Raw genomic sequence first — 25,286 nt, 5'->3', positions numbered from 1 at the left:
TTCAATATATTGAAACTCGATTATACTACGCACAATCGCCTGTACTATATCAGTCTGAGAAACGGAGAACTTTGTTTTGCTGTTTAGCTAGCTATTTTCTTGTCACTTGTAAAGTTTATAATTATTTAATATAAGATATTGATTATTATCACTTTCCTTTGACGTCAATACTATTTAAACGTTAAAGTTTGGTACATTACAGAACAATTTTATAGGCGATGTTTTATAGAATTTGTTAAAGAAAATTGTAAAGAATATAATCCACTTTGCAAAAGTCACAGATAGAACTGGCGTATTATTATATAGATTTTATTTTTCTCTGCTCCGATGACAAAACTTTAAACATTCCTTGATATTTTTTATTGTTTAAGCTTTTTTTCCTCTTTTCTTCTTGAAAAGAAAAACTTCTAAACGTTGTAATCGATGACCATAACCGAAAAGTCACTTCAGCGTACACAAAAATATCTTCTTTAAGATACGCCAGTAGGTAAAAAACTTTTTTAATCTGGAGGTCATAAGTGGACACCTGGTTAACTTTTCAAAATAGTACCTTGGTTAGAAGTATTCTCGCTCGCTAAAATGGTAATTGTGCTTCACTTGCGCTCAGCTCTCTTTGCTCGCTGGCTTAGCTCTGCAAAAAGGCTTTAAAGGGATGTCGGGTTGGCATTTCAGGTTTAGAGCAATTGAGAAATAATAATAATAATAATAAGTCCGGTTAGAATTTCGGTATTCTAATAAAATCATCTGTGCCACCGTTAAGAAACGATCTCTCCAATATTCGGTAATAAATCGTTAATATCCAAATAATCTATATAATAATACGCCAGTTCCGTGTCTCTGTGACAGGCAAAGTTGATATCGCCATTTTTCTTTGATGTTGCCGAAATTCTCTTTGAAGTCGCCGAAAAAATTATGTCTTCTTTGTCGTGAAAAGCTGCGAGTTTTATGTGGTTTGTTAAATGAAGTTCTAGCACAAAGTAACGGAAATTGTGTTTGCAAAAAAGATGGCTGTTCTTTTTAAGCAATTTCTACTCTTTCCTTCAAAATAAATCTTTACAAAAGCATTTAAAAAGGGGCATGGAATATAAATGAAGTATAGAAAGGTTTCTGTAAGGTTTTTTTATGTTTTTTTCAGTTTTGATGATATTATTGATGCGAGACATGTTTGTTAGCTAGCATCATAAAACCAACCACACCAACAACAACCTAATAGCTAGCTAGCTCGGACTTTATAAATATGTAGCCATGTTCTTTATAGCTAGCTAAGTCTCCAGTTTATATTCAACTGACCAGCTATTAGCTGCTGTAGCTAGCTTATGTTTGCTTCAGTTGTATGTTGCTTTTTACATGTAGCTAAGCTAGCTACCATAGTGTTATCTTATAAGAAAAGACCACTAAGCTTAGTGGTCTTTGCTAAGAATGTGACTGTAACTTATTTCATTTGACATTTTAAGCTTAAATTAACAAGCCACAACAACTTTTAAAAAAGTATTACATAATATTTAAGAAGAGTTTAAGGACTGTTTTTAAGCAAATAATGTATTTTTCACATTTTGTGTATGCAAATAATGTATTTTTCACATTTTGTGTAACTAAACTTATATACATCGGTTACCTGGAATATGACTAAACGATTTTTATTTAACATGTAGTAGTTCTTGTACCTTAAGTGTAGTGATTTTTGTTGTTCTAGATGTTCTGACTAAAATGTCTTTGTTTATGACATTTTGTCTTATTAAGAAAAGTTTCAACTTTTTTGAGGGAGTACAACACCGAAAAAACTTGTGTTTTTTTTTATATTTTGTATAAATTCTTACCGGGCGGGACAACATACCGAAATGACTGATCCCTCTCTATTTATAAATTTGACGCGTTCCAAATCGCAGTTTTTTGAAATTTTGAGTAATATTTAATGAGTACAAGATACAAATACTGATTTTTGTTGAATCAGAAGTATTTCCTAGAACCATTCTTTTTTTACACTTTTGTGGAGAAAAAGTGTATGCAATATCATCAGAATAACTGATTTTGTTGCAAACTGTTTTTCTTTTTCACATTTTGGATTGAAGTATTGTTATAAAGGGCATATATCAATAGAACCAAAATAATTAAATTCTGCAAACTTTGATTTTGTCGTTCACCTCTCATCTTTTATATTTTGATTAAACTTTTGAGGAAAATCATAGGAATTATTTAGAATATGTATTTTGTGTTGGAAATTTAGTGCAAAAATTGACGTAAAATGAACTGTTAAATTGATTGTTCTTGTTTTAACATGAATTATGACTCAAACTTTGTTTTTGCATTTCTAATTTGACTAATTAGCCTAAAAATTTGCCAATTGGTTTTACACTCTGTTCTTTTTTATATATATTTTATGTGAACATAGAAGTACACAAGTAAAGTTAGAAGCCACAAGAAGTTAATTCGAAAGTGAAGAGTGGAGCTAGAAGTAGTAAAGAAAAGTTAGAAGTAGAAAATGAAAGCTTGGGTTTAAAGTAGATTTGCATTCACAAATAGTAAGAACTTTTTAGATATTTTTAGACGTTATGTTTTTATGTCGCTAGAGTTACGTGTCAGGCAGACTCGCATTTGCAAGGAAAAAGTCACTTAAGAGCTTCAAATTCTTTATATTTTACCGCGTTTTTTTTTACACTTTTTTGCATAATTAATGTTATCAAACAAATGTGCTAGCGAAACTTTTGGTTTGTTGAACTTACTGTAAATGTCATAATTTTTATATTGCATTGTTTCTCTTCATATGTGTTTTACTAAGCATAAATAGCTAGCTGGCGTCTTCCCAGTTTAACTATATTTAACTGGGTATCTGTCTTATCTAATGTTACCTTCAAGCTCCATATCTAAACCTAGCTAGCTAACTGATGATTAATGTTGTTATTCCTCTTTTAGCTATTTATATCCACCTTAGTAGTCAAACTTAGGGATCTTATTTGAGCACGAATTATGATGTAACAAGCCACAAAATCTTTCAAAGACTTATTGAACTTTTAGGGTAGTGTGAGGAAAAATTTTACTTTAAGAGGAATGATTTTGTAAAACTAAATGTGTGCGTTAATTGGAGTAAGTTTTATTGTTTTATTGTTGACATCCTGTTAAACTTCTGTAAGCTCGCATGTAAATTACAAGGTTATATATTTTTACAAGGGTAGTGGTTGATATTTTTACAAAGTTTGTTGACATTTTTTGGGAAATTTACCTGGGTTTTTTACATTGGTGGTTAAAATTTCTCAGCAGAGAATAGTATGGTTGCCGATTATATTGTTTGTGTTGCAAACTGCTGTTTTTTAAATGTTGTGTAAACTTTTGTGGAAAAAGACCACATGCAAAATACTGAAAGAACAAATTTTTGTACAATTAGACTGTGAGCTGAAGTTGGATTTTTTTTATATTTTGTTTTATAAACTTTTTTTAAGCTTTAAACTAACTTTTTTTGTTCATATTTTGATTTGCTCCTCATAAACCTTTGTGTTCTACATTTATTGTAAACTTTTGTGAGGAAGGACCATATATATATATACAATGTTTTCAAAATAATGATTTTTGTTGATTTGAAATTTACTCCTTGCTCATTGCTTTTTCGACATTTCAGTTTAAAATGTTTGGTAAAGTCAGTACGGATCATGAGACAAAAAAATTGTTTTGTTAACCGGTTAATTTTTACATTTTGTGCATATTTTTGTGGGAGAGGATGGTATGCAACCGAATAAATGATTTTTCAAAGTTTAACTTTTTGTTTTTTGGTGTTTTGGGTTTGTTTAAGTTTGGCTTTTTTATGTTGTTCAGGTTGTATTGTTGTATAAGCATTTAGGGAAAAGACAATGTTTAAAATGCATAAAGAACTTATTTCATAGATCTGTGCTTACTGTTGCAAGCCTTTCTTTTCGATATTTCAGATTAAAATATTGAAGGTTTTCAACATAATCACATAATAAGATGTATACATATTTGAGATGTGTTATTTCTGACATTATTATTATTGTTGTCGTAACTGTCTGGGTTGTGACTGTCAATGTTGTAACTTTCTACTAACTAGATTTTACACCTTGCACGCCGTTGTTTTTCATATTTTGTCTGACGTTTTGTTGGGAGGATTTCATGCGATTTGACATTTGATATTTTGTGTTAGATTTTAGGAACATTTTTGTTAAATTATGACTTATATACTTTCTTTTTATGCATTTTCAGATTATTTTTTTTAGTAAAAGGCATATTCAATATACTGAAATATTTGCTGATGTCATCAAAATTCAAATGACAGAACTTTTCAATTGTTTTTCTGCCTAAGTGGATTTTTCCACGGGCCTAATCTACTAGTTACCATTAATTACCTAGTGACATATCAATATGATAAAACTGATAAATACGATCAGCTCTGTATTGGTATTGTATCCTATAAATGAACGATTCCAGCACATGCAAACAGGCAACAGAGAACTGCGACAACCTAGTTATGATAATATCAAAAAGCTAATTTTTAAACAAAATTTCTTTTTCACAACCGTAGATTTTACGGTTAGCCAAAAATTTATAAATTTATTTATAAATCAACTATAATATCTAAGCTATAAAAAACAAGACCCAAAAGCGAAATTACAGCGCATATGCATAAGATGAGCCACGTATTATTTATGCTACAAGCTTGGCTCAAGAGGGTACTTAGTATATAATGTGTCACGAATCTAGTGAAGCGCTTATAACATTAATTTTTCATAAACCAACATTCGCAGGACTTATGATGAAGTCTATTGTTGCTTCTGCAAAGTAAATACAGTTGGTTAATTTTGCATAATAAGTTTCTGCAGATATTCAAAAATTAATTTGCGAGTAGCACCAGGCTGAGCGATTAGTTCAAGTAAACGTGTTGCAGATCCAGGTGGACAAAAAAAGCTTTCTAACGACTTTGTATTTATACGGAATATAATTTAGATTATGTATTTGGTACTGTACTTTAAAAGCACATTCCCACCTTCTCTGAGCTGGATAAGGTAATTGGTCCGAAACCTAGGACACATTTTATCTGTTTGAATTATTTTAATCCTGAGAAGCAAATTTAATGTCTTCTGTGCACGCAGCATGTCAAAATTGATATACTGTCAAAAACAGTTTATCGACGTCTCTAAAAATGGCTAAATTCATGAACTATGACAGTACTAAAAAATTTTTTTAGGTTAATTTCGTAAAACTGGTCTAAATCATATAATACTAAGTTTCATGTCATTATTTCAATTTTTGCTCAAGTAATAGAACTTTAACTTTAACAACAAGCATAGTTTTTCATACCGCTGACACCAAAATGGTTTCAGGGACTAATTGGGTTGAAATTAATTTAAATTTTACTCTTTATTTGTTTTTATTTTGCTGCAAAATTTGTTGCATAGCTTATATGACATAAGATAAAGACGAAGAAGTTACACATTCTGTAGGACATGGGTTTTAAACCTTAACCCTATTCATACAGGCCTTTTTTGGGCCGCTTACAACCGGCAGTGTGTGCATATTGTTCGGTTAGTTCCATGGCTCCAAAAATTTGACTGGATAACATGTGGACATTAATGTACCACTAAAAAAATTTTGTGAAAAAAAAAGTTTCATGGCGGTCACACACATGTACCCAACAAGTCGCGTTGTCGGCCTTTTTTGGATAAAATGGACCGAAAAATCAACGGGTAAAACATTGTATGCCATGTTTTTGCCCTTTTGCCCTAGATTATAACAATTGTTTCAGTTTTCATGTTTGTACAATTGACAATCTTGTGAATCATATGAGTGATAAAATGTGTAACAGATTCCCTGTTATCTTTGGTACCCTTGGCTACAGGAGCAACACCTTGATGAACTCTAATAACATTCGCTCGATTGTTTCGCCCCGTGTTTACGTTGGTTGGGTGGTTATCGAATTTGTAATGTATGTCATTGCTTCTATTTCTGTCCACTTTTACTACTCCTTAAAGGCTTTTGAGTTCCACAGGAATCTCAAATACATCATAATTGGCCAAGTATCGGTACTATGAACTAATATTTTGCTTGTTAGTTGACCACGTCTCAAACAGTTTGCAAAACTAGTTCGTACAATGTCATCCGTGTTGTCATCTTCTACTTCTTCTTCATGTTCTCCTTCCTCTTGTTCTGCTTCCACTATATTACCTTTAGGATCTTCATCTAAATAAAATAAAATAATTTGAGCAAAATATTGAAATATTTTCAAAAAAATAATAGAAGAAACACTATCGCAACAAGAGAAAACTGTAAACATAAATATAGTCAAGCCTTCTATTTCCATATCAATTTCGTTGAGCTCTTCATCGGCATATAATTCTTGAAAGTCAAGTTCACCATCATCATCATCTACTACAAACTGCAATATGTTTGCAATTGCATCTGCAGCAGAAATTCTTTGCCTTTTCGGCGTCATCTTTTTTACTCATATGGAACTTTGTACTAAGAAATATAAAAATTTCGTTCGAAATGTTCATATCAGAATAAATATCATCATCAATATTTCAAACAAAAAATGTCGAATTACGAAAAGTCTGAAAATTTAAAAAGTTCCCAGCGAGAAATTTGAAAAATATTAAATCGCAAAATCGCAATAGTTTATCTTAATTTTTTTTTTTAATTTTTGTTACTGTGAAAGTAATCCACATAAAAAAAGTTTCGATGTTTTCTTATAAAGAAATCTTCCATATTATCTATTATCCATATGGGGTGACTTGATGAACAATTAATATTCCCACAGGTGTTCTCAAATATGTGTTATATAATTTTAAAAAGTGTGATATAATTTTTCTCTTAAGTTTTGCCTTTTAACTTAGCTAAAAAGCTCGGTCTTGTCTTTTCATGCTTAGTCTAGGCTAGCTATGGCGAAAAAGTTTAATATTCAAACGTGACCTATTTTACAGAGTATTAAGTAACAAATGCTAGTTTAATTCTAAACTAGTCGATTAGGCCCGTGGAAAAATCCACTTAGGCAGAAAAACAATTGAAAAGTTCTGTCATTTGAATTTTGATGACATCAGCAAATATTTCAGTATATTGAATATGCCTTTTACTAAAAAAAATAATCTGAAAATGTATAAAAAGAAAGTATATAAGTCATAATTTAGCAAAAAAATTCTTAAAATCTAACACAAAGTATCAAATGTCAAATCGCATGAAATCCTCCCAACAAAACTTCAGACAAAATATGAAAAACAACGGCGTGCAAGGTGTAAAATCTAGTTAGTAGAAAGTTACAACATTGACAGTCACAACCCAGACAGTTACGACAACAATAATAATAATGTCAGAAATAACACATATCTCAAATATGTATACATCTTATTATGTGATTATGTTGAAAACCTTCAATATTTTAATATGAAGTGTCGAAAAGAAAGGCTTGCAACAGTAAGCACAGATCTATGAAATAAGTTCTTTACGCATTTTAAACATTGTCTTTTCCCTAAATGCTTATACAACAATACAACCTGAACAATATCAAAAAGCCAAACTTAAACAAACACAAAACACCTAAAAAAAAAAAAGTTAAACTTTGAAAAATCATTTATTCAGTTGCATACCATCCTCTCCCGCAAAAATATGCACAAAACGTAAAAAATAACCGGTTAACAAATCAATTTTTTGTCTAATGATCCGTACTGACTTTACCAAACATTTTAAACTGAAATGTCGAAAAAGCAATGAGCAAGGAGTAAATTTCAAATCAACAAAAATCATTATTTTGAAAACATTGTATATATGATCCTTCTTCACAAAAGTTTACAATAAATGTAGAACACAAAGGTTTATGAGGAGCAAATCAAAATATGAACAAAAATCAGTTCAATTGGCATGTTCTATATTGTCTTCAGCCATAAAATCTTCCACAAAATTGATATGAAACCCATCAAATTCAACTCAGAAAAAGCAGTCATTTAAGTGCATACAAAAATACAACTTGTAGAATATCAAATTATTATTTTTAGTATATATAATTGCATATGGTCCTCCCTCACAACAGTTAAATTTTTGCACTAAATTTGCAACACAAAAATGTAAAAAAAGAATGGTTGTAGGAAATACTTCTGATTCAACAAAAATCAGTATTTGCATCTTGTACTCATTAAATATTACCCAAAATTTCTAAAAACTGTGATTTGGAACGCATGAAATTTATAAATAGAGAGGGATCAGTCATTTCGGTATGTTGTACAGAGTCCTGCCCGGTAAGAATTTTTACAAAATATAAAAAAACACAAGTTTTTTCGGTGTTGTACTCCCTCATGAAACTTTTCTTAATTGAGACAAAATGCCATAAACAAAAACATTTTAGTCAGAACATCTAGAACAACAAAAGTCACTACACTTAAGGTACCAGAATTACTACATGTTAAATAAAAATCGTTTCGTCATATTGCATGTATCCGATGTATATAGCTAAGTTTAGTTACACAAAATGTGAAAAATACATTATTTGCATACACAAATTGTGAAAAATACATTATTTGCTTAAAAACAGTCCTTAAACTCTTCTTAAATATTATGTAATACTTTTTTAAAAGTTGTTGTGGCTTGTTAATTTAAGCTTAAAATGTCAATTAAAGTAAGTTACAGTCACGTTCTTAGCAAAGACCACTAAGATTAGCTTACATGTAAAAAGCAACATAAAACTGAAGCTAACATAAGGTAGCTACAGCAGCTAATAGCTGGTCACTTAAATATAAACTGGAGACTTAGCTAGGTATAAAGAACATGGCTACATATTTATAAATTCCTAGCTACCTAGCTAGTTGTTGTTGGTGTGGTTGATGCTAGCTAACAAACATGTCTCGCATCAATAATATCATCAAAACTTTAAAAAACATAAACAAACCTTACAGAAACCTTTCTATACTTCATTTTTATACCATGCCCCTTTTTAAATGCTTTTGTAAAGATTTATTTTGAAGGCAAGAGACAAATGCTTAAAAAGGACAGCCATCTTTTTTGCAAACACAATTTCCGTTACTTTGTGCTAGAACTTCATTTAACAAACCACACAAAACTCGCGGCTTTTCACGACAAAGAAGAAATATTTTTTTCGGCAACATCAAAGATTTTTTTCGGCAACATCAAAGGAAAATGACGATATCAACTTTGCCTGTTACAGACACACGGAACTGGCTTATTATTATATAGATCTCTTTATAGAGTAGCTAAGCTACCTGTAAGAACAATATCAAACAACGTCGAGGCTGTGCTCTTTAGTGAACAAATCCAGTGGTATTTTTGTAATAAGCACCAAATTTTATGTGTGCACTCCTTACGCTTAAAAGTGTAACCCCTGTGCCCTGTACGTAAATCGTAAATATTTGTGTCATTGGCTCACTCTTTACGAATGACACCACGTAACAAAGAAACCGTACTTTGCTATTTCCCGTAACCTTTACCGAGATTTGTTTGTGATATATATCAAAATTAATTGTCTTTAAGAAAGATGCTATTTAAACAATACTGACTAAAAGATCCATTATTCTATAAATATTGACGATTATGTTATTCATGGTACATAGATAAACAAGGTAGGGAAAACACCGTAACGACACCATTGTTATCAGGAATAACGTCATTTCTTTGAATTAATTTTTCCTTCAAATCTGGTCGCATTGTAAGTCTAGTATCCATATATGTCCTTATAGTAACCACGTGGTTATAACCTAGCAAACAAGATACATTTAAATGAAAAAAAATTTTTATCTTTCAACATTATTACATTAATGTCAGCACATTTAAAAAAATTAAAACAATCCCTGTCGTAAAAAAGGGATCTCCCTACAAAGTGTATGCACTTCACTTGTATGCATTTCAACACTCAGTCACATCCCTAAAAAAAGTTATGCTTAGTCACTATGCGAGAACTTTGTTAAAACAATAATAAAATTTCTTAGAACTGGATCAAAAAACTTTTATTTAATCCTTCTACAATTACAATTATGTGCAGGAACCGAGATTACCGTCGACTAATTTCATTTTTGTTGAGTCTCATACATAATTGCTTAATATTCTAATAAACATAATATTCTCTTCTTCCTAGCAAGAAAAATTTGCACGATAATGGGACAGAAATGGACATCGGAAAATTATACAACACGATCCACACACACCGAAATTAAGAAACGACCAAAATATTTTAGCTTCAACTTCTACACGAGCCTGTGAATTACAAAACGCGCCCGTTGCCTTACTCCAAAAAGGAGCCGATAATTTATCACCAAACGAGCTCATAATTTATCACAATAATAAGCCGATAATTTATTACAAAACGAGACAATAATTTCTTGCAAAACATACGAAACGTGGCAGGTATCACAAGCACAACACAAGCTTCGTTTTCGTTATATTTATCAACCCATAATAATTAACCTTATTAATTGCCTTTTTTTTCTTGATGCATTTTATTTCTGGATCCAGCCTCTGCAATTCAGTGTTCTCTGTTAGTATTTAAAATCGCTCCATATCTTCTGGATTATTTTCCATTCTAATGACATCTACGCCATCCATCAGTAAATATCAAATAATCCCTTCGAAGGTGAATCACACTAAATCGGAATTCTAAAAAGAATAACCAACGAAAAAATTGCTGTATAGGTCTGTGATGAAATTTAGATAAGATGGTGTGCCTTATAACTTTATAAATTGTCCTAAATGTCCATATCACGTCGAAGTTGTACTGTATACAGCCACAGCCACAGCCATCAGACATGATATACAATTGCATCTTTGACGCAGGTTTAAAAAAACTCATTCAAAAATCAAGGCTATGTAGGCGTCTAATCAACAACATATGAACAACATAAAAGGGCTTTAACAAGAAATTGAAAAACACAACTCTCATATCCGTGAAGTTCATACGTTATACAAAATGTTGCAAAAATGTTGGAATTACAAACATAAACACTTCACACAATCTTTATGCTCATATAATCAGTAGATCGGCATTTATACTATCTTTCATCTTTCATATAAAGAGTTTTGAGCAATAAGTCGTGCCTGCCACGGGCGTCTTACATACCACTGAATGCAACAAACACTAAGCAAGTGACGTAACTTAATAATAATAATAAAATGTCTTTCTGAAAAAACAAATTCATCTTATATAGATCTCCATCTGAGTGAGCTTAAAATCCTTTAACTCAGTAGTTAAGATGGAAAAGCAGGAGAGCGATCAGCAGCGGTCTGAGGATTAACTTTAAGGCGCTTTCCAGTTAGAGCAGCAATACCCAAATGCACGGACACACGAACTTTAAAATGGCGTTTGGTTTTGCCATAATAAGGGGCGTTGCAGCCACTACACCTAAAACAGTAAGCAAGTCCTGAGTATAAATAATTTGATAATTGGAGACGATTCAAACGCGTTCTAAGTTCTAAGTTTTAATAAAATGTTACGTAAAAACGGTAAAACGAGAAGCCGCTCTTTCTTAGGAGCAAGGAGTACATTTAGGTTGACCATGTTTGACCATTCTGAGGCAGAAGTCAAAAACGTTTGATGCGCACTCATTCCTACCAAGTATGTCTCTAGCTGAGAAAAATAACACTTAGCAAGGTTTGAAGCAATATTAAAAAAGCGAATAAGTAGCGAGTAAATTAAAGCATGTTTGAATTCAATACGATAAAGCTCATAAAATTCGTATATACTCCACTAAAAGTAGGTTTCTGGTATAAATTAGATATTTAGCTTTTCTAAATATCTTTCTTCCCAGCTAACGCACAGGTCGATTAGTTTTGACAAAATTCGCCCTCTGATTTGTATCGTCTCCACATCGAATTGTTCGAAAGATTGTTTTGCAACTTCTACAAACCAATTTTTCATCACTTTAAAAACTTTTAAACAACAATTAAGCAAAGTTTGGTTAAAATGTAAGCAAAAAAAAATAATTGCATATACTGATGAGAACAGCTTTTCGCCACACTTATGACGCGCCAATATAAGAAAATATAATTTCACATACACTCCAGGTGTATGTGAAATTATATTCAGGTCCAATATTATTTTTTTCTAACTACAGCCATTTTTTTTTCGAACAATTAAGACTTACTTGTATATTTTTTCTTGTTTTTTTTTACGCCGAGTGCCTCTCTTACACCCCTTTTTTACTTTGGGGTGCACTGAATTACTAAATCTTTCAAGTTTTAGATGGAGCTTTTGGTCTTACCTCTTTCTGTCAATTACTTTACCTTCGACTCCGGTCGAAAATGTGTGAAACTTTTGTAGATAACGTCAAAATTTTTCACCCATTGAACCCCTTGTTTTCTTAGCCGGATTTATCCGGGAAATTCATGAAAAATTTGTAACTCTTCCATCCGCAAATTTAAATCTCCACAATTTCTTAAATTTCGCGAATGGATAAGCTAAAAGTACATGAGCCGAATTATGCTGCAAATTTCAACTGAGCAATCTTGTTCGGAAAGCGTTTTCTCATTTTTGGAGCCAAATGGCGTAAATTGTTAATCCTGTTGTTCATATTAGAGATACAATAATGTGTTAGTCAGTTTAAATATGAATTAATATATAATATATTAATATATAAGTTTAGATTAATAGCGCATTGAAGAAGTTTTTTCTATAATTTGATTAGCGTGCAGAACGATTATCTGCAAAAAGTTGAAAGAAAATTAACGGGGCTACAAAACAGTTGAAGGAAGATCTCTGTCATTGATGTTCCCCCCTTACATGTTGTGAAAAAATGCGTAACAAACAGTCTACTGGAAAGGTCTAATACGAGAAAATAAGCACTTAGAATTTACTTTTTATGAAGAATTTGCTATTTTGCTGTTTTTCCTTCTATATTACATAAATTATATTTTAGCGTTTTCTAGTATTTTGGCGGTAAGAAGTTACGTCTTGCAAAATGTAAATACGTATCCGTATAATTTAAAGTTTCTTTAGACGAGAAAAAAAAAACACGAGGAGCTATATTTCGCAAAAAATGCGTAATAAATACCTCTGAAAATAATTTAAAGTCATCATTGCTGCCTCCACTATCTGCTGCATGTTGTTAATATAAATTAACAAATTTATTATAAATCAAATGACATAAGGCTTGTGAAATATATAAACGAAAAAAGATAAACTCAAAAATTATTTTTGATATTTTCCTCTATATCGCCACGAATACAATTGAAACATCAGGGTGTCTTTAGAGTTAATGCATCTGATCTTGTGTTGCCTTAAAACTCGACGAAAGATCTCGCTGGTATCTGGTACGAAGGGTAGGAATGCTGATGCGATAAATTCCTTTGATGTTTCCTTGTTGTCTCCGTTGCATCGTCTCTTCATTTAATTAACTGTATATGATTTTTGCTGGAAGAAAATTCCATGGTTTCACGTTTTGTTAAAAGATTTAAAATTGTAGTAATAACTGTTTGGGGATGATGACAAAAATTACTAAATCTTCTAAAACTTCTTTGCCTGATTTTTCTACAACTCGATGTGTTTCACAACCTTTTTGTGGAAGTAACGGCAATAAACAACATGCTGAATTAACTGTTTTTGTTCAATTTGATGTGCTCCTCGAAAACCGGTCTGTTTTGTGCGAACTTTTGTGAGGACTAACCGTATATACACTATGTTTTCCAAAAATTAATGATAATTGTTGATTCAAAATAATTTACTTCTTATTCTTTTTTTTGACATTTAGGTTTAAAGTGGTTGGTAAAGGGCAGTGCGCATCATCATACTAAAAAAAATTGCCTTCTTAACTGTTTAATTTTTACATTTTTTTATATTTTGGGGGGCACAATGGTATGCAACCGAATAAATTATTTTTCCAGATTTAAATTTGATGTATTCCAAACTATGGCTTCTTGTATAAGCTTTTGTAACAGCTTTTAGTGAAAAGGCAGTGTTTATAATGCATATTTAAGATATATTATTTCTGACTTTGGGTGCTGTGACTGTCGTTCTTGTAACTTTTTATCAACTAGTTCACACATTTAGCAAGCTGTTGTTTCTTTATATTTTATGTAAAGTTATCTTGGGAACATTTTATGCGCTTTGACATATTGTGTAAGATTTTGAGAGCTTTTTTGTAAACTGTATTTTTTGCTTTTTCAGTTTATTTTTTTTTTGGGAAAAGCTAGTATTCAATATTCAGTATTCAATATACTGATAAAATATGCCCATCAAAATTTAAATGACAGATCTTTCCTATTGTTCTTCTGGATTTTCTGACGGACCTTATCGACTGGTTGTTATATAATTTGATGAGCAAATCTGTTTCCAAATTCCCTAACTCACGCAAGTAAATAAGTAAGTAAAAATTAAAGGACTGGCATAACGGGGAAGACTATTAGGGAACTTGCGCAAATTCAATAATTGACGGTTGATAGCATATTTACAGATTGGATATAGCAACCATCTTGGGAAAATCAACCTCCCTAACTTTTCTTCTTCGTATCTTTCTCTGCAGACGTGTGAATTATACGCGCGCACGGTGCATAATAAAATTTAAAAAACATAGCTACACTTATACGAACTATTTCGACCTATTAGAAATTAAGTTGGTTAGGAGAAATTAACCTGCGTCTTATGCGGTTACTATTTTGCGTGACAGACAGACACATACAGACAGACAGAAGTATTATAATATAGACTGGCCGGGGGACTAAGAGCCGAAAACTGTGGCAAAAAGGTATGCAGTATGTTATAAATCGAGTAAAGCGCACACAAAATTATAGTGTTTCGGGTGTAACATATTCTTCAGAAAATATCTTTATTTCAACTTTAGCGAAAATAAAAATAAAACTACATTTTGCTACTTAACTTTTTATCCAGTGGTAAAATAAAAGCTACCTAGATAGCCACAACTTTGTCAAAATAAAAAATAATCTAACACACTGAATATAAACGTTAAAATGAAAGGAAAATCTAAAATGAAAGCTGAAATCTAAAATTGCTTATACACATAGCTAGAAAACGTTCCTTAACATGTAAAAAATACCGAAAATAAATGTTCTTAAGGATACAAAGAATAAGGAAGAGGTGAAATAGCATTACTTCCAAACCAAAATTGTAAAAATAAGCTACGTTCTACCAAAACTAAGTCCGTAAAAATCGGTTCTTCGGGAATTTTCCGGAATAAAGCTGCGGCGTAAACTGATTTTAATTTGCAAATTTTATTGTTTCTTAACAATGATCGTAACTCGTTTCAGTTTTACGCAAGTCCCATCATCATTATCCAGCCATGCAGATTTTTGCTTTCACGAACGTCATTTATGAGTTTTAAAGGATGCAACCAAAAGAAGAAAAGAATATGTTACGTTACGTGACCGTTGTTTTGTAGATTCAAACAGAAAGATGTGTAAGAGAAGCATCAATAATAGCTATAACTTCTCTCACTTATTTTTTATGACGAGTGATTATTTAACTTCGGTAATGACGATAAGTTGCAAGTGAAAAAGAAGAATTTTCGTCGCAATCTTCCATCAATCGTAGATATAAGAAAAATATTCTGATTTCTTGACACAATTCAAGCAGGAGCAGAAAAATTTGAAGCGCGTGACTAAATCGACCATAAATCACTAATACAGTAAATCGTCTATTCATACAGGAGCAAATTATATTATTGAGGTTATATAGTGCCACATTTATAAGGTTTTTTGTTTTCCATTCATTCAAATTCGGTCTGTGATATGTCCGCTTTTCGCAGAAGACCGAAAGTATTTTTCGTATTCTACAAAATAAGCAATACTACGTTCTTGCGCATTTTTCTGTGATGGCTGAAATAGAAAAAAAAGTTAGGTATGTTTTGGGAAAAATCAAATCGTAAGTTGTCATGTTTGATGAAAAAAAGAGAGTACAGATAGGTGCAATAAGAAAAGAGTTGCATATCTTAATCTCGGGGACATAATATGCTTTTGTAAGTAGCTTATTTTTAAAAAAATCTATCGTTCAAACGTCACAATTTGTAAATAAAGTAATAAAAACATTATTTCTACTTACTGCAAGTTTGTATCCGTATGATATCTGATGCAATATTTTTCTGCTCAAAAAAAATTGCTCCGTAATCTTTAGATTACGTCAGTATTACCCTCATTTGTATCATATAACCGTTGATATTTACAAGAATTGGTAAAATGTGATAAAATTTTAGAAGCCTGTGACACCTACAGCTGTATAGATAATAATGTATTTGACATATACTGAAAATCACTTTGGAAGAATGAATGTGTTGACATCCTTACTGTGAAAACATACTGATTATTGCGCTTGATACGCAAAAAAGAAAAAGAAATTATTCTCATTAAAACTCGCGATATCAATTCTATTTGTTTTATTTTCTGACTTATGTGTGGTTTTGTGACATGATCTTTAGTTTTGTATATATATGTGTTCCGAACGTGTGTTCGGTCAGTTGTGTTTTTAAAATAAAGTATATTGAGTTAGCACGTGTTCTTAGTTCGTACGTAATTCTTACATGGTCCACCGAGCCGGATCAGTTGCTTTTTTATTAATATAATTTTATACAGTAGTCTACGTGATGGCTACGTTAAAGAGGAAAATTAGAATTCGTGATGTATTATTAAAATCTATATTCAAGTTATTTAAGGAAGAGGTTGAAGTTGTGTATGAAAATTATACGGAAGATAAACATGTGGTTTTACTTACTTCCATGGATATGATAAATGAGAAATTTAAAAAAACTGTGTAGTTTAAATGAGCAGATCACAGAGGGAATTAATGACGATCTAGCATTAGATAATCATTTCGAAGAATGTGATAAAAATGAACAAATTATTCGCCAAGATTTAAAAAAGCTTGTGTGTTTTTTGAAAAATCAATCTGAAGATAAGCGTTTAGAAGTAAATTCTGACGTTGTGATATCTTCATTAAAATTTGATTCTCGTGAAAATACTTTGAAACTTCCTAAAATTGAAATAAAAATATTTACTACTTTCTAACGATTCTGCTTGAAAATGCTGAAAGAAAGATATGGCGATCCACAAGTTTTAGTATCGACTCACATGAACAAGTTGCTGAGTCTGGATGCAGTTTTCAACATTACCGATGTAAAAGGATTGAAGAAACTTTGTGATCAAGTGGATAGCCAGGTGAGATGTTTAAATGCTTTGGGACATGACCCAAAAAGTTACGCGTTGATGTTAATTCCAATTTTAATGAGTAAAATACCGGAAGATTTAAAGATTCTTTTAAGCCGTATAATTGGCAAAGAAGTCTGGGAAATTTTAGAAACCTTTAAACAGGAACTTGAGGCAAAAGAAAAGGTTAATTTTACCGCGTGTGAAAATAGTGAAAGCAACTATGAATTTTCTGGAACATCACTTTACGTAAACGGTAAAATATTGCCTGGAAAAACCAATCGAAAATGTCCGTCAAAATCCTGGCCACAAACCTCAAAATTGTTCAGTGGTTACAAAAGTGTCTGCACGTTTTTCTATGATTGAATTGTACAGCAAAATGGAAGTGTTTTTCATTTCACCACGCAGCTATTTGTTCCAAGCTTCGTGATAGGGAATCTGACAAAGACATCGAATCCAATGATGATGACAATGATGTCAGCACAAATGTAGCAGAAGGTGAAAACAAAACAGTAAACCCTGTTCTTTTGCAAACTGCTAAAACCACTGTGTCTTTTTCTGATGAAAAATATGTAGCAAAATTTCGTTTGCTATTCGATAGTGGAAATTTATGAATAACCATATGAAGCAATCTAAACATGGAGGTGTTACCGCCATATCCTCAAAATTGGGTTATATTTTAAACGGGCCTGTACCGGGCACTAAGTTGTTTGAACAAAATAGTGTTAATGTTGTAATCACGCACGTTTTGAAAATTCAAATTGAATTTGTGAGTGAACAGAAATCCTTAGAATGTGCTGTAACAGGTTTTTGGGACCTAAAAACACTAGGAATTAACTTTTTTGAAGATCATGAAATACTAGAAGACAACTATTGTTTAGCATAAGAAAGATTAAAACGTTTGAGTAAAAAATTTGAAAAGAATGAAAAACTTTTAAAAGATTATGATGCAATGATTAAAAATCAATTAGCCAACGGCATTATTGAAGTTTCGGCAGTGAATTACAAAGTAGGCTCCACCCACTATTTACCACATCGGCCAATCATACGCGAAGATAAGCTTACTAGTAAAACGCTCATTGTTTTTGATGCTAGCGCAAAGAGAAATGGGCCGTCGTTAAATGAATGCATGGATTTCGGACCATCACTTACCACGCCCCTGTTTGACATTTTATAATATAATATATAATAATATAATAATATAATATAATCGCATTTATAGCGGAAATAGAGAAAGCGTTTCTTCCCATTTCCATACACGAAGGTCACCGTGATTACGTTGGTTTTCTTGGGTACGAAAACATTGAACAAATAAATTTTGAAAATTTTAAAGAAAATAAGTTAGTCGAGTACAGACTAAGTCGTATTCTTTTCGGTGTTACATCATCACCCTTCATTCTCTCCGCTGTATTGCAGAAACATATAAATACATATCTTGATGCAGACCAGAAATTTGTGGAAAAATTTCTCGCATCTTTACCTGGATAATTTAAACAGCGGTTCTCGCAATATTAACGAAGCATTTGAATTTTATGCCCAATGTAAGGCGAGTTTAATTTTAATTTTTGAATTGGACAAAGTTAATATCATTCACTTTAATAGACATTATTGTCACCAAGACAACGTTTTAGATCCAATTTGTAGTGTTCAATTACATGGCTTCAGCGACGCTTCAAACTCAGCATATGGTTGTGTTGTTTATCTACGTTTCGAAACACGCTCTGGAAAAATAAAAACTGTTCTTGTTACTAGTAAGTCACGTGTTTCTTCTTTAAAATCGCAAACAATGCCCATGTTAGAACTGATGGAAGCATTAATATTGTCCAGATTATTAAAACAGTTGGTTCATGTGTTTGACAAAGTTTATACTATTAACAATGTTTTTGCCTGGATTGGTTCCAGTATTGCATACTCTTGGATTGTTAACGCTAAGAAAGTAGCTATTTCAACCTTTTGTACAAAACAGAGTGAAGGAAATAAGACTTAGCTTAAAATTAAGTTCATGGAAACTTATACCATCAGCAGAAAATCCTGCTGATATCAAATCTAGAGAGATGTGCCCCCTGCAACTTGTTGGCAGTAATATGTGGTTTTGTGGTCCAGCGTTTTTTAGTTTAAAAGAAACGGAGTGGCCTCAGTTACATGTTGGAGATAATTTTGATAATCAAGAGAAGAAAATTGATTCTGCGGAATTGATTTTAAGCGTGATCATAGACCCAGTTAAATTTATGAGTTTTAAAAAGTTAGTTCGCGTCACCGCTTGGCTGATGCGATTTGTTGGTAACTTGAGAAGTAAAATTGCTAAGAAGAAAGAAAAAAGCATGAATAATGTACTTACTAATAAGAGGCAATGGTCCGAAGAATTGATCTTAGATGTAAACGAGCTTAGTTTTGCTAAGTTGTTATGGTTACAACATGCACAAAAATTTTGGTAGATGATCGCAAGTTGGAAAGACTTTGCAAGGAGTTAAACGTATTTCAAGACGACAACGATGTTTTATATTGCAACGGTCGTTTGGAATTTGCACCTTTGCCCCATTCTACGAAGTATCCCATTTTTTATCCAAGGATAGTATTATTACAAACTTGATAATATGGGATGCTCATGTTACAGCAGGACATAATGGCCCGAAAGATACACTGATTGAAATTAGACGTGAATATTGGATCCCAATTGTTTGCAATCATTTACGTAAATTGTTATCGATGTCGACTTTTACAGGAAGTTCTCGTTCTATTTATTTGGACATGGCCACTGATTATTCTGGTGATACATGCGTTAATGTCTTACGAAGATTTTTTAGTAGAAAAGGTGCACCTGCTCTAATTAATTCGGACAATCAAACTTTATTAGTACTCAGACTCAAGAATTTGCTAGTGCACATGGCACCCACTGGACTTTTACCGTCGAAGCCACCCCCTGGCATGGTGGGTTTTTCGACAGGCTGATTCAGTCAGTAAAACTAAATAATCGTCGAAACTTGGAAAAGTAATTTCATTATTAACCGGCAAAGACAATAACGTACCAGCTGTACGATCTGTAAACAGACCGGTAAACAAACTTTTTTCCGTTGAACTGTCAAATGAAGGAATACGAATACGCGAAGAAGAGAATTCTGACGACATACAGATTGTATTTATAGATGAAGATGACCTTATAGTAGTAAACCGCCCGAAAGTTTTGAGACATGATCTTTAGTATTGTGTATATATGTGTTCCGAACGTGTGGTCAGTTGTGGAACGTGTTCTTAGTTCTTGCGTAATTCTTACATTGTGCGACCACATAAAATGAACAATCTCAATTGGAACAATGGTACGAAAAAGCGGTGTAATGTTTTTTTTTTAATTCATTCAAACTCGGTCTAAATATGCGTTAGTTTTGCGTTTCGCCAAAGTTTCTTTTGTGTTCAGCAAGTAGCTATGCAATATAACATTCTGGCATATTTCCCTGTGACTGCTGGCTGAGTTTGGAGCTAGAAAGAAATGTTATATTCAATGAAAAATCGACTCTGTAATGTAAAGGTTTTACACTTTCGTGAGTTTTTAACAAATTTTCGAGATGTCGAAGAAAAAATGTTTCAAATGCTTTTACAACAAAAGCATTTTTTTATAGTATCGACTTAACATATGTGATATTGAACGGAGCTTTCTTCTCACAAAATAGAACAAAGCGACAATTTTAAGTTATGCTTTAAAGCGCGAAGCGGATGGCTCTTTTTAGATTTTAGATCAGACTTTTCTCTCGAAGAATCCAACTTGGCAGAATCAGCACACGATATCAACTCACAAAAGATTTAAATGTCAGGGTTTATACATTGTGGTCCTGTAGTTCGGTAAAGAAATCACACCAAAAAACGTTAAAGTTATCAAAGAAAGTGACTTGTTATACAGATAACGACACTGTCTTCTAAGTATGCATTTACTTGATTTAATGCTCAAACCTTCTGTTCTTATAATGGAAGCATTTATGATTAGCGAGGAAAAAGTATTAAAACCGCGAGGTTTTTCTTGTTCAGCTTAAACGTCCCACTTTCCATAATTCCTCGCCAAGAAGGCTTCTATTTTGCTCAACGCTATTTCCTACCTCCGTCACAAAGCATGTAGCGTTGTTTTGATATCGAGGATGAAATGCGTACCTGTTGTGGTTTCTTCTTCCAATTTTATAATACTTTACATTTAGTTCTTTTCGTGTCATGTACGCGAGAACAAAGAATTTTACTTACCTTCTTAAAAAAAAGCACTTGCCAAGCCAAACTGTAATCAACAAAAAATCTGTCTATGTGAGCATTCTTTTACGATTTCTAAACTTTTCCACACTTTTTTAAAACTGTGGAAAACCCACATCTCTTATTACTTGTCTTCAGTGCCTGTTGCAAGCCAATCTTCAGTACCTGAAGTCAAAACAGGGATGTAAGAAAACAAAAACAGGAAATACAACAAACGCTTGTGTAGCGCCTGAGTCAGCACAATTATCTGTGAGTTGACATCACAAGCTCTCCTGTGAAGAAATTTATTTACATCCGGAACACAAGATAAAGACTGGCCGAAGCTTCTTCTCTAGCTAATATTATACCACTTTAACGACGAATTTTCTTGCAAACAGATCAAAACAAGTATAGAGTAGTATTATTTTCGTAACAAATGTGATACTTTCAGTTGATTTTGATCCACTTAAAGTATTGCATAAATTGTAGTATTGTTAATAATAATAGTATAGTTATAAGTCAAAAAGCTAGTATTTCTGAACCGTCTTCATACCAGCATAATTTATAGAAAATAATCATAAAGTTTACTTGCTCATTGCAAATCAAGTAAAATAAACTTCCAGACTCGTCCCAAGCGAAAACATGCGTCCGTTACACGTAACAGAACTTGCTATTAGCTATGGCAAGATAAAGAAAGCTTTATTTTATTCCGAAAGCTATATGTTTTCAGGCCATGTTAACCCTATTCGGTCCGGGGTTTTTCGAACATACTATGACCCGGGGGCGGAATCCGCCCCCCTCAATAACTTATCATAGGATTGTTCAAATTGAATCAAACTTGGCAAACTTATAGTACGTCATAAAAAGAACAAAATGGCGGCAAAAATTTTTTGCTTGCGTCAGCACATTTTTTGTGACGTCATCAGAAGCTTGAAAATGCCACTATCTGCTTAAAATATAATTACTTTTGTTCTAGAGCGAATTTTTACATTCTGTTTGAAGTTTCTGAAAGCTAAATAAAAGTTATTTAACATATCTTTCGGTTTTTACATGGATCGGATAAAAAATTGCCAAAAATTGCCCGAAAACCTGTTTTTTCTGATATTCGGGTAAAATCCGACAAAATCGGTAAATCGGATTAGTCACGTGTCCAAATTATTCAAACTGATTCTTCTTGATGAAACAAAGTTGTGTTGCAAGGTTCAAGTTCTAAGGATAATTCTAACAGGAGTTATTATATTTTCCCCATTATAAGGGTTTCATAGAGATTTTTAGGGCCAGTTTCGAGTAATGGCCAATAGTCGTTAAATGTAATTTTTTTTTACATTTTGCGTAAAACTTTGCGAGGATTACTGTATGCAATAGACTAAATAGCTGACTTTGGTATTTTTTACAAACTGGGTTTTATGGCAATTTTGTAATAACCTCTTTTGTACGACTTACGGCTGGTTTCTATACAACTGCATTTTGCGCCGAGTCGTAAAAAGCGCTGTGACTTTTGATCTAGGCGTGCGCATTATCAGAAATATATTTTGATTTACTTTTTCGCATTGCCAGTTCAAGTAATTTTAAAATATTTGGAGAGTGTCACTTACTGCAGTTGTTGGACATTTTTACTTTTGTGGAACAGGATCATTGAATAAGTCAAATTGCAAAATCCGCACTTTTGTTTCGTTTACTTTTTGATGTATGTGTGTCCGTTACATGGAATGAATGAGAATGTGGATCCTCCCATGGGCATAAAGCTAGTAGTAGTATAACTAGCCGGGACACCCGGCGTCGAACCGCTGGGTTAAGCTATAAGTAAAGATTTGAAACGGCGTTGAACACTCTGTGGAGCACCTAATAACAGCCATAAACTGTGTCAAACAATCAGGCGGAATGCCTTAGTACAGGTATACAGTATGTCGGAAATCAAAAAAAATTTTCCACAACGATAGCTGAAATAAAAACAGAGTTTACAAACCGTTGTTACTCCGTCATAGCAAAATCAATCGGTCAATATTATTTTATTTTGCGGAATAAAATTTTGTCAAAATTTATAAATTATTCGTGACACTGGGCTGATTGCTTAGTACAGTTAAACAGTGTTGCACAGGCGTATAGGAAATAATACCCTTTTTAAAAAAGCTTTTTTTAATAAAACACGAGAAACAGTCCCTTGCTAACACAGACTTCAGCGGTTAGTTCAGGTAAACAGTGTTGTTCATCCGTACAGGTGTGATTCCTGAGAAAGTTCAAAACCTAATTGTTAGTGGGCTTATCCCTTAGTACAGGTAAACCGTGATGCACATGCGCAAAGGCATAACAGCCTTTTACAAAACAACAGTCTGTTGTTAACACTACACTAACCGCTTAGTATAGTTAAACAGAGTTGAACAGGCGTATAGGCGTAGTACCCTTTTCCATAAAAAAATTCATTGCAACTTCGGTTCGAATGAAAGCACAGGAAACAGCCTGTCGTTACCCGTCTAGCTAAAAAACAATTGCTCAGTTATTTTGTTTGCAGAAAAATGTTTCAGAAAAAGCTAACAGCATTTAGCATAAGTATTATTGCTAAATAATTTTGTTGAACCAAACCGCATTTTTATGCTCTCGTTTTTTAGCCAAAGATAGGAGCTAGCTAAATGGCTGCATTCTCAACATCAAAAATAAAAAGCTCTTATACCATACAGAATAGTAGTAAGTAAGGCTCTAGCTAGCTACAATCGTGGTCACAATATGCTGGGACAAGACAACGAATTTCTAAGTTCGCCACCACAAGTAAATGCGTAGGCTCATTCTATATTACATTCATGCATAATGTTCAGAGTGGACTTAGAACTTCGGATCTTAGGTTATTTGGTAAATACGAAACTCTTAAAGTTTGCATTTTGTTGCTGACGTCAACAAGGCCATTAATCACGAATTTCGGGGCCTTTGTGGTCCCCGACGTGAATTATGCCGGTGTGCGGGCGTGCTAAAGAATGTGACTAGCAACTTTTCAACACTCTGTGCCTGGCCTGTTTGAGTGCAAAAGTAGCGACTTTGCAGCCTGCCGGCTGCAGAGTATTGATGAATCGTGATTGGCATACTACGCGCGACGGTCACAACAAAGTCAGTAAAAAATATCGCATTTGGTATTGGTGCACATTTTTTAAAATTTTGTGTTTCCGCAACGGGACACGGCTTTCATGGACGCACAGACAAAGTACGGCAATTATTAAAGAGATAGTAGCATAATCGATTAGAAAAACAAAAAAAAACAGCAAATCTCACATTCAAAACATTCACAACAAACCTTAAAAAACGAATATTTTTTCAATTTCTGAAACAAAATGAACAGCGAAAACGATGTTTACATCCGTCTCGGTCTCCTTTTAATTACCTTCGTGACGTAAAGTATCTCTCAGGACAGCACTTGTACTTCCTGCTTTTTTGTTTTTTGCTGGAAAAAGTAGCGGCGTTTGGCGGTCAATTCCGAGTGGCACATTAAATTAGCTAAATCTTGAGCAAGCTTTGGTTGGTGTTCGTACACTTTGCTTACCGCAGATTTCCTGACCAGCGAAGCACTAGTACATTCTTTCTTTCCATTTCTTTCCATTTCTGTAGCTGCTTACGTTTTTAAAGAAAATTTTGAGCGAAGTTTTGGCGCACAAAACGTTGGTGACGCGTTTTAACGAACCTGAGAAAACACAAGAATTGTTTCTAAAGACGTAAATGAAGTCTTTTGAACTATATACTCTTCTAATCTTTAACAGGGTACTCATGCCGATCAATGTTTTAGGGTTTTTTAAAGGGGCGACAAAATGTGTTGCTTCGACTGGCTTTATGTGCAATAAGTTTGTATAAATTATGGATATCCAATATATGTAGGGAACTTTTCTGTCATTTTCACCAAAAGCCATTTCGTAGTTCTTTTTAATATACATACTGCGAAATATTTTATGAAACACATTCATCTTGATGACTTTTGGCATCTTTATTCCCGGTTTTTATCCTCCATTTTGAAACAAAATAGACCC

The 25,286-nt window shown here is 32.9% G+C and overlaps 1 long non-coding RNA gene across 1 annotated transcript in view; it reads right to left on the bottom strand.

Moving 5' to 3' along the window:
• Positions 1-3,758: 3,758 nt before the first annotated feature.
• LOC130662335 (uncharacterized) overlaps positions 3,759-25,286 on the bottom strand; it is a 34,277-nt gene continuing 12,749 nt past the window's right edge. The window contains exons 2-5 of the long non-coding RNA XR_008988983.1: positions 21,301-21,468; positions 10,402-10,590; positions 7,363-9,862; positions 3,759-3,894 (exon numbers count right to left, since the gene is read on the bottom strand). This is a non-coding gene — a long non-coding RNA (uncharacterized LOC130662335). The remainder of the gene's footprint in view (positions 3,895-7,362; positions 9,863-10,401; positions 10,591-21,300; positions 21,469-25,286) is intronic.

Source organism: Hydractinia symbiolongicarpus, chromosome 10, assembly GCF_029227915.1.
Source record: "Hydractinia symbiolongicarpus strain clone_291-10 chromosome 10, HSymV2.1, whole genome shotgun sequence".
Taxonomy (NCBI): domain Eukaryota; kingdom Metazoa; phylum Cnidaria; class Hydrozoa; order Anthoathecata; family Hydractiniidae; genus Hydractinia; species Hydractinia symbiolongicarpus.
The sequence above is the reverse complement of the archived record's forward strand: the minus strand, read 5'-3'. Positions and strand labels throughout refer to the sequence as shown.